The sequence below is a fragment of the Sorghum bicolor genome, chromosome 3 (assembly GCF_000003195.3).
Source record: "Sorghum bicolor cultivar BTx623 chromosome 3, Sorghum_bicolor_NCBIv3, whole genome shotgun sequence".
In the NCBI taxonomy this organism is placed as follows: Eukaryota; Viridiplantae; Streptophyta; class Magnoliopsida; order Poales; family Poaceae; genus Sorghum; species Sorghum bicolor.
Window position 1 is genome coordinate 47,710,093 of NC_012872.2, and position 9,238 is coordinate 47,719,330.

The 9,238-nt window shown below is 48.6% G+C and overlaps 1 long non-coding RNA gene across 1 annotated transcript; it reads right to left on the reverse strand.

Moving 5' to 3' along the window:
- LOC110433372 lies at nucleotides 2,280-3,388 on the reverse strand. The gene is made up of 2 exons (XR_002450775.1): nucleotides 3,297-3,388; nucleotides 2,280-2,626 (listed from the first exon to the last, which is right to left on the reverse strand). It is a non-coding gene; the product is annotated as an uncharacterized LOC110433372 (long non-coding RNA).

Below are 9,238 nucleotides of genomic sequence, written 5' to 3' on the forward strand. Positions count from 1 at the left end.
CTTAAGTATATTTTTAATGAGATTTTCATAAATTGCACTGAAGATGTGGTTTGCAACGATTTTGCCAACAATCAATCAAGCACTTCAACCAAGCAATCAAATACTCAAACATTAACAATGCAAGGAGAATGCATATGATGAATTTTGATGCATGGTTTCGGAAAACATCTTGCTTTAAAAAAGGGTTTTGCCTAATTATGCTAGTCAAGTTTTTATTTGTTTTATATTTTTAAAATAGATAATTTTTTTAGTGATTTTTAATATGATGCAAAACACGGGTGTTACGTCCCACCGGCCAGAGAGAGAACAAAGTGAGAGGATAATGTTGTGAGAGAATAGAATTTTGACATTGTCACAAGTCGGGTCCATTTGTCAGGGATATCAATGGTGGAAAACTGATAAAAGGTAGACAAAATGGCGTGTAAGACAAAAAAAAAGTTTAGCACAATGACATCTAGGTGCGTTTGAACTTTGACTCGTAGGTTTAAACCGTCTTTTATAATGGCACATAGATAAAAGAATCCTGGTTTGATCCTTGGATATACATCCGAACTAGCGACCTTTACTACGTTGGTCCTCATTTTCTTTGTGTTCTTTTTTCTTAAGAGCTGCTCTTCTCCTAGTCCTACCGCATGAAAAAAAGGCGAATGGTGCGATGAGTTGCCAGTTGCGTTGTGGCATTGGTATATGTATATGTATATGGAGCGAGCGGTATGGTAGATGGAGCTAGCGACTCACGCGTGTTCGAGTCCGATCATGCTGTGATGTCCACGTGTCAATGGGAGGCGGCTGATCTGTTGTCCAACTGCTCAACCGAATCCGATGTGGAGGCTGGAGCGAACAACGAGACCACCGCCACGGCGGACGTCTCCTGGAAATTCCTGTTTGCACGCAACGAGAGATCCTCTGACATACTCCTAAGTCAGTTTAAAAAAAAATAAAAAAAAAACACCCTCCTAAGCCGTTGGTGCACCATCTGAATACAACAAGGCGAAGCCCAAAATCCCTTCAGCCCATACGTACACGGACGACACAGCCCAGTAACCATGCTTGCGTCTTCATCGCCATTCTCTGCGCCGCCACGGCGACGTCGAACCTGCTGCCACCATGGCCGCACCTCCGCCAGCATCGTCGCTAGTGGAACTCCTTCGCAGGAGGCAGAGCCGCACCTCCGCCACTTTCTGCTGCAGTTGCTTTGCTTCCATGGCCGCGCCATCGCCGGAGAGGGGACTTCTTGGAGGCATGCCTGCACCCGTAGCCGCCAAGGCTGCAGCATGCCGTGGAGGTCGCGCCGCCGCCGAAGGTGGCAAGCCACCCCCAACGTCCCGTGCCACGAGCTGAAGGCCGACACCCAGCTTCTTTGCACAAAGGATTCCACCCAGCTTCTTTGCACAAAGGATTCCAGTGTGCTGCATACATGTTCTCTGAACATGTACTGTTCAATATACATTACTGTCTGAAATACGATCAATGGTCATGCTCTGAAATGTGCGTGTGCAGTGAAGATGTATATATGCTCTCGGAACAAGCAATCATGTTTGCCTTCTGAAGAATCTGTGTATATATATTTTCGCTACCTGAACCTGAATAAGCATTGTATGTATACATGTGCAGTGCTGTCTGAAATGGCTATTTCAAGTGAAATGGATCATCCGCATGATGAAATTGCATCATTGGCTTTTGAAATTGAAACGAGTATATGAATACGCATGAAATGCACATCCAGATAAATAAATAAATAAATAAAGCTCTGGTTGACATCCAGGTCCATATGCAATTCTGTGTTCAAGGTTCAGCATGCAGAAATTCTGTGTTCAAGGTTCAGCATGTAGAATCATGTTTTTGGTCAATCAGAGACATGGTTACTTGGTGGGATGAAAACCATGGATACACTAGTTCAATTTAAGTTTTTTTTTTGCTGTTTTACATGTGAGAATTCTGGTAACATGCCACATTTATCCTACAAGCATGTACATATGCTGACAATATGCAGTAGCTGAAGCTAAATGATCTCAATTCAGTAAGAACCTCCAGTTACTCTGAAACAAACATTCATATCACAATTGGGCACCCGCTGGCCGAGTCGCCTCAGGCCTCCAGGCCGCTCGCGCAGCACTGCTGCCACAGGACAGTCACCGCAGGGCCCTCAAGCCATGCTGCAGTAGCACTTCAGCACAAGAAAACCAGAGCAAGAATGCATTGCATTTGGATATCCACAAAGATAAAAAGCATTTGAAGAGCACACAATTGTTATCCAGAAACTGAACCATGAATTTGCATTTACCCGAAGCGAAACAACCAATTAACTATTGTATGGGAAGGGAAACAATCAATTAGCTGTTCCTAACTGTTCCTTCATGATTTATCTGATAGTCTTACAAGAATGCCTCAATCGGGCCAAAGACCCAACCTAAACTACCAAAAATGAATATCCATCAAGTAGCTAAGCATTCAGATAGTCCTTTTGTCTTTTTAGAGCGTCTCATTCGGCCCAAAGACCGCAACCTTAACTACCAGAAAAACTGGGAGAATTTTCCTTCTGTCGGAATCTTGATAGCACAAATTACAAATTGATCAGTCTTTACACTTGGAGCCTGGAGGATCATCTTGCCCGTGCTCCTTATGCCTGCATTAGATGAAAAAAAAATGCCATCAGACCCACATACGTTACCAAAAGATTAAATGCAGCACGCAGGCAAGAGTATATAGCTTAAATAATTTGTATACATTGATCAGTAACTTAGCAACATGCGTACACAAAAGAATTCAGTCATCTCGTTGAAGGTGACGCCTGACGCGCCCCTTCCCAGTGCCATGGCTGCCGAGGCGGCCAAGGTGGCACCGAATTGAAGAGCCCGCACACGGAGATATACAGTTCGGACGTCCGGCGAGCACTTCCACGGCGACACAGAGCCGCCGCTACCCGCGCAGCGTCGCGGCGCCGCCGTTGCGCCACGTTCGCAATCTCCGCCCGCAACCCTTGTTCTTGTAGTAGCCGTGCCCTCCTGCGCTACCACCACCTGCTCCCGTAAACTGTAACCCCTCCCGCTGCGCTGACGCCCTCCTACTCCATGGCGGTGTGACACAAGAGACCAGACCACGCGACCACCCTCCCGCGAGCGCTCGCTCTCGTCCTCGACCTCGCTCGACGAGACACGACTCCTCCGCCGCGACACAAACGAACCAAACGAGAACGAAAGAACCACGCCATGGCCCGGCCCACGCCGACGAGAACCCCAAGAGGAAGAAACGAACCCCAAGATGACGGGAATCGGGAAGGGTCCATAGTTCCATACCCACATCATGTAGGCGAGCAGGAAGATGACCGCCGCAGCGGCGACGCCCCACCTCGCCGCCGACGCACGCCTCGCCGCCGACGCACGCCTCGCCTCCGACGCACACCTCGCCTCCGACGCACGCCTGGCCGCATCGCGTCGCTGACGCCTCTGCCTCTGGTTTGGCTTCTTTGCGCGTCCTCCCTGGGGCTGCTGTTCGTCCGCTCCAGGGTGCTGATCGGCGTCGTGCGGTCCCGGCCCGTGGTGCTGATCGGCGTCGTGCGGTCCCGGCCCGTGGTGCTGATCGGCGTCGTGCGGTCCCGGCCCGTGCTGCTGATCGGCGTCGTGCGGTCCCGCCGCCCCGTGCTGCTCCCCGTGGTGCTGATCGGCAGCCGCCCCGTGAATCCTCTCGGCTAGCCACGCGTACGAGTTCCCCCTCGGGGGCCTCCGCACCGGAGCTAGCGGCTTCGCCCGGCCCCGCCTGTCGAAGCCGAAGACTGGGAGCACGCCGGGCTCCGTGGTCGAAGGAAGTCCGTCGTGTCGCGACATTTTCTCGGGGTGGGAAGACCAGAGTCACGAGACGCGGGTGGTGGTCGCGGCGCAGCGGTGGAGGCGAGGGAGAGAGGCGCAGCTTGAAGGGGAGATGGCGGTGGCGGAAGGAGACTAGAAGGAGAGAGAGCCAGGAGAGTCGGTTGGGACGAGGGGGCGTCCGGCCGGCCGTTATATAGCGCGGTTGCAGTGGCGGTGCAGCAGCCCGGGCCAGGCGCAGGATACGCCAACATCCCCTGCTGATCGGGCCCAGTGACAGCGAGACGAGACGGGACGGCATATTTCAAATGGGCCTAGCCATGGGACAAAGCTCGCCAAGAACGCCATGAATGGACGTGCGTCGTCGCGGCACACTCCGTGCTCCCGCTCGAAGACAAACTGACAAAGATGACCCCGTTGGAGCCTTGCGGGCCACCTCGCCGCCACCGTGCACAGCCAGCCGCACTAGAGCGCCGCCGCCGTGGCGAGCCACCACCGCCGATTCCGGCCGCCTCGCAAGGCGAGAAGAGGCCGATGATGTTCTTCGTGACCCCTTCGAGCCTGTCCGCATGATCGATTGAGCCCGAGACCCGTCCTGCCCCCTTCGCCCAGTTGCCTGCCCGCCGGCCTTCGAGCCCCTTCGCCGGAGCCGTAAGTGCCCCGTGAGGTGTGTCACCTCAACGCCGACGCTGATCAGTATCGCCAAGCCTCTCCCGACGAACTGGAAGTCCTCGCCACCGGGGCCTTGCCGCCCTAGCCGCCTGGCATCTGGACTCGTGCACTCGGAGAGCACGACACCACCAACTCGCGCAGCCCAGCTTTGCCGCGCAACCTGCGGCCGCCGTAGACTCTCCGCCGCCATTACTGCTTGTGCCCGCGACTCGCGAGCACGGCCTCGGCTCACAACACGCAGGCACACCACCGTGGTGATAACATGTGACCAAGCCCATGGCAGTGCCTTCCATGACCATCGTTGCACGCAGCCTCCCGGTTTCATCTGCCCATGCAACACTTGCTGTTGCTTCTCCAGCTGCACCGCCAACACCCGCACCTCGCGTATACATGCTCACGACATCACCATGGTGTCACCGCTGTCGACGTTTCGTCGAGCACCTGGCCGGCATAGCCTCTGCTCCCTCGTTCCCTTCTGGATGACCGCAGGCCTACTATGGAGCCCTATAGAATGGACAAAGATGCAGCCCAGAAGCACCAGGCGCCCTTCCGACTTGGGCCAATATCAGCCAACCGGCCCAGTAGAACATGCCAAGGCTGAACCCAGTCTCCATTCTAGATTGAGCTCAAGTGATGGAACGGCCCAAAACCACCAGCCCATGATCTCCCTTGGCCTTTTCATTTTCCTGTTTCCAGAAACACTAGTTCCCCTTCTAAAATCCACCATAAATTCATAGTTGCTCTAAAAATTATGAAACCAGTGTCATAATTCTACTAAAATCCTGCTCTACCTCCTAGTACTGTTTTTACTGCAGTTTTATTTGGATATTATTGGAAGTAGATTTGGTTTTATTTGCATAGCAATGATCTGAGTTTGGATGGATCCAAAGGAACCCCACATGGAGAAGGAGACTTTCGCTGATTGTGGGGTATAAACCTCTATATCCTCATGGCTCGACATAGGCCGCACCATCAGAGGTGGCCCGACCCACAAGATGAAGATGTGCACTGCACGATGCTGTTTAGACGTGCACTATAAGGCTATAAGAAGATATTGTACCAAATATGATACTTTACTTGTAACTTTGTCCCTTCATACTATATAAGGAGGGGCATGGGTCCCTAGATGACAAATCCCAACACATCTCATATCATTAATACAATCAGACGCAAGTAGCTTATGAGCTAGTTTATATCTATCATGCATGGCTCTAGTAGGATATTAATTCTTGCTATAGAGGAGAATTATAGCTAATAATTTAAAGATTTTTGAAAAGTAAAATTCTCCAAATGACTAGACATCAGAAATCATGTTCTCATATTCATACTATCTCTCTTTCCACAACAACTTAAGTAATATGGGGTCCCTATATCAAAGTTCCCAACAGCAATAGGAATTTCTAGGAATTATCATGGTGTGAGTCTATCTTATGGTCATGAATAAAGAATATTTTAAAATATTTATGCATAGGGTGATTTAACTAGAGATACTTTGTTCCAAATCGAAACTGCAGCAATACTAACAATTTATAACATAAAGAAATCATACCTGATCGTGGTTCAAAGCGGAGACCAAGGGGCTCCACCCCTTGGGCGGCCGCCCCTGGCCAGTGGCCCTTCGAGGTCAGCTTCGTCGAGTGTGGTCTTCGTGTCATGTCTTCTCCAAAATTGTTATCGTTTTGTGAGAATTCGTTTGTTTCGATCGTCGGGTGCCTCCCCCACATTGGTTTCCTGTTATCCTTCATTCACAATATGGTGGAGACAAAAGAGAGACAACAGAGAGACAAGACATATATCATAATAATTTAATTCATCTTCATGCAGGGCTTATTATTACAATAGCAAACTTGTAAATTAAACACACTTTAATAAAACACTCACACTTGCCCTATCGGATGCTAAGATAAATAGACCCTACTTCTTAGGGTGCTCTAAAGCCTTCACTCTCTCTTTTAGAGTGGTGGAATCATGCTCTAGCATTAACATTCTCGTGTCACCGTAAGTGATGTATCTACTTTGGACACGTTGACAGGCTTCTAGAGAGGCTATTATTGTGCACTGCTCAGCTAGCTCCTTCTCCAAATCTGCCAGCATCTTGCGACGCTTCCGCGGAGTCTCGGCTGAGGCCATGGTGGACTTCGGAGTTTCCTTTGGGGGGTTGAATTTGACCTTCATTGGATGAGCGCGAACCCCCTCAAAGTAGGTTCGATCTCCGGTGCTGTATTTTGCACAGGCGACCTCCCCCTTCTTGTTGGTCCTCACTCCTAACAACTTCTCATTACGCTTCGGTGGCAGGATGTTAGTCCCTGCCGGTAAAGCAATGATGGGGCCCTTCAACGGAGCTCCTTCCAAGAGGAGAGGCTTGGTGCGAACGGGGTGAGCAAAATAGGAGCATCCATAGCAGCATGGTTGTAGTGGAATGGTGGGTAACGGGACAGGCTCATCTATTGGAATGATAGCTTTGCACACAGACTCTTCTCTAGGGATAGTGTTGAGATCAATCCCAAAGGGGATCATTCTCCTCTCTGAATTTTTCTTAGCCATTGCTAAGTAGAGAGGTGTTGCTACCTTCTAAGCATGAGGAGAAAAGCTTATGATGGGATGAGATTAGACCATAGGCATGGGTTACTTATATAGGGGTCTAGAAAAGTATTTTTGGAAGGCATCCTCACGAAAGATGGGAAGAAAATCGAAAGATTCATTTTTTATAAACAAGGAAGGTCTCAAGATATAAATGGAGAAAGGTGGCGGCGAATGGCCTCAGGGGAGGGGCGGGTGCCCCTAGGGTTTTCGGCGGCCGCCCGTCCTTTAAGCCCTCTTTGCCTCAACTTTTTCGTATGCTTTACTAATTATATTTTTATTCAGAAAAAGTTGATTTTGCCCAATAATTCAAAAATAAAAAGGGTCGGGCCTAAATATTTTAATTGAGAAAGAAAGTAATTACGTTTACTTCCTCTAATTCATTGTTGGACTCTAAAAATAATTTAAGGCGTCAACCATTGACCTTGAATAGCGTACCTCCATTGTTGCAAAGTGTGACGACTCCATGCGACGATGAGCTCACCACCTCAAATGGTCCTTCCCATTTGCTTTGAAGTTTCTATGCCTGAAGAGCTTCACCCTGGAATTAAAAAGTAATACCTTATCGCCTGGGGTGAACTCCTTCTTCTTGATCCTTTTGTCATGTCATATTTTTACTCTTTCTTTTGTAAATCTTAGCATTGTGATATGCTTTTTCTCTCCATTCTTCTAGCTCAGAGAGTTGCATCTTCTGCTTGTCTCCAACTGCTTTTAAGTCCATGTTCCATCTTTTGATAGCCCAGTGAGCTCTGAATGCTAGCTCCACTGGTAAGTGACAAGTTTTTCCATAGACAAGTTGATAGGGTGACATCCTGATAGGTGTCTTATATGCTGTCTAGTATGCCCAGAGTGCATCATCAAGCTTGTCCTTCCAAGCTGTCCCCATCTCATTTACTCTCTTCTATAGAATATTGTTAATTTGCTTGTTTGATGTCTTTGCCTGACCACTTGTCTGAGGATGGTAAGGAGTAGCAACGTTGTGATGTATTCCATTCTTCGAAAAGTATTGCTCAAAGCGCTTGTCGATGAAGTGAGAACCTCCGTCACTTATGATGAGATCGCCATGCTAGATACGTTGACACCATCATCTTTTCTAAGTTGCAATTCATCTCCAACTTAGCTACCACGTCACTCTCGCATTTAGCAAACACGTCGTCAGTGTTTTGATCATAACTTCTTCATACAACATATAAACGGGGTGATCTTAGACTCATTGGAAAGGGGACAACACCGTCGTCGTTTTGGATCTAGTCCCAGCTCCAGATCTTTCGTGGATTAATCTTTATGTCCACGACAAGGTGTTGCATCACCTGTTTTGGGCCAACTTAGTCATGTATCGAATTCGGGTCTTAAGCCCATGTTGTGGGCGCCTCCCCCTGGTCGCCTCCAACCCTAGGTTGCTTCTCCTTTATATTCCATGCAGCCACCGCTGTTTAGACTCAGGTTTTGTTTAGAGTTTAGTTTTCCATCGAGAAACTGAATCGTTCATTGTAACTGTGGTGACAAATCCTTTTACAGTGATCTAGGGCCCCCGTTCTTGATTTCCTCCACTGTGTCGATTAGTCTTTTGGAACCAAGTTCTTGAACCCTGATTTGAATATTCGCGTCATTCATATCTGCAATTTTAGAATCCTGATCAAGAACTCGGTTCCAAAGGACTAATTTACACAGTGGAGGAGATCAAGAACGGGGGCCCTAGATCACTATAAAAGGATTTGTCACCACAGTTACAATAAACGATTCAGTTTCTCGATGGAAAACTAAACTCTAAACAAAACTCAAGTCTAAACAGTGGCGGCTACGTGTAATATAAAGGAGAAGCAACCTAGGGTTGGAGGCGACCAGGGGGAGGCACCCACAACATGGGCTTAAGGCCCGAATTCGATACATGACCAAGTTGGCCCAAAATAGGTGACACAACACCTTGTCATAGACATAAAGATTAATCCACAAAAGATCTGAAGCTGGGACCAGATCCAAATTGACGGCGTCATTGTCCCCTTTCCAATGAGTCCAAGATCACCCCATTTCGATGTTGTATGAAGAAGTTATGATCAAAACACTGACGACATGTTTGCTGAATCCGAGAGTAATGTGGTAGCTAAGTTGGAGATGAATTGCAACTTGGAAAAGACGATGGTGTCAACGTATCTAGCGTGGCGATGTCCTCATCAACTTATCAC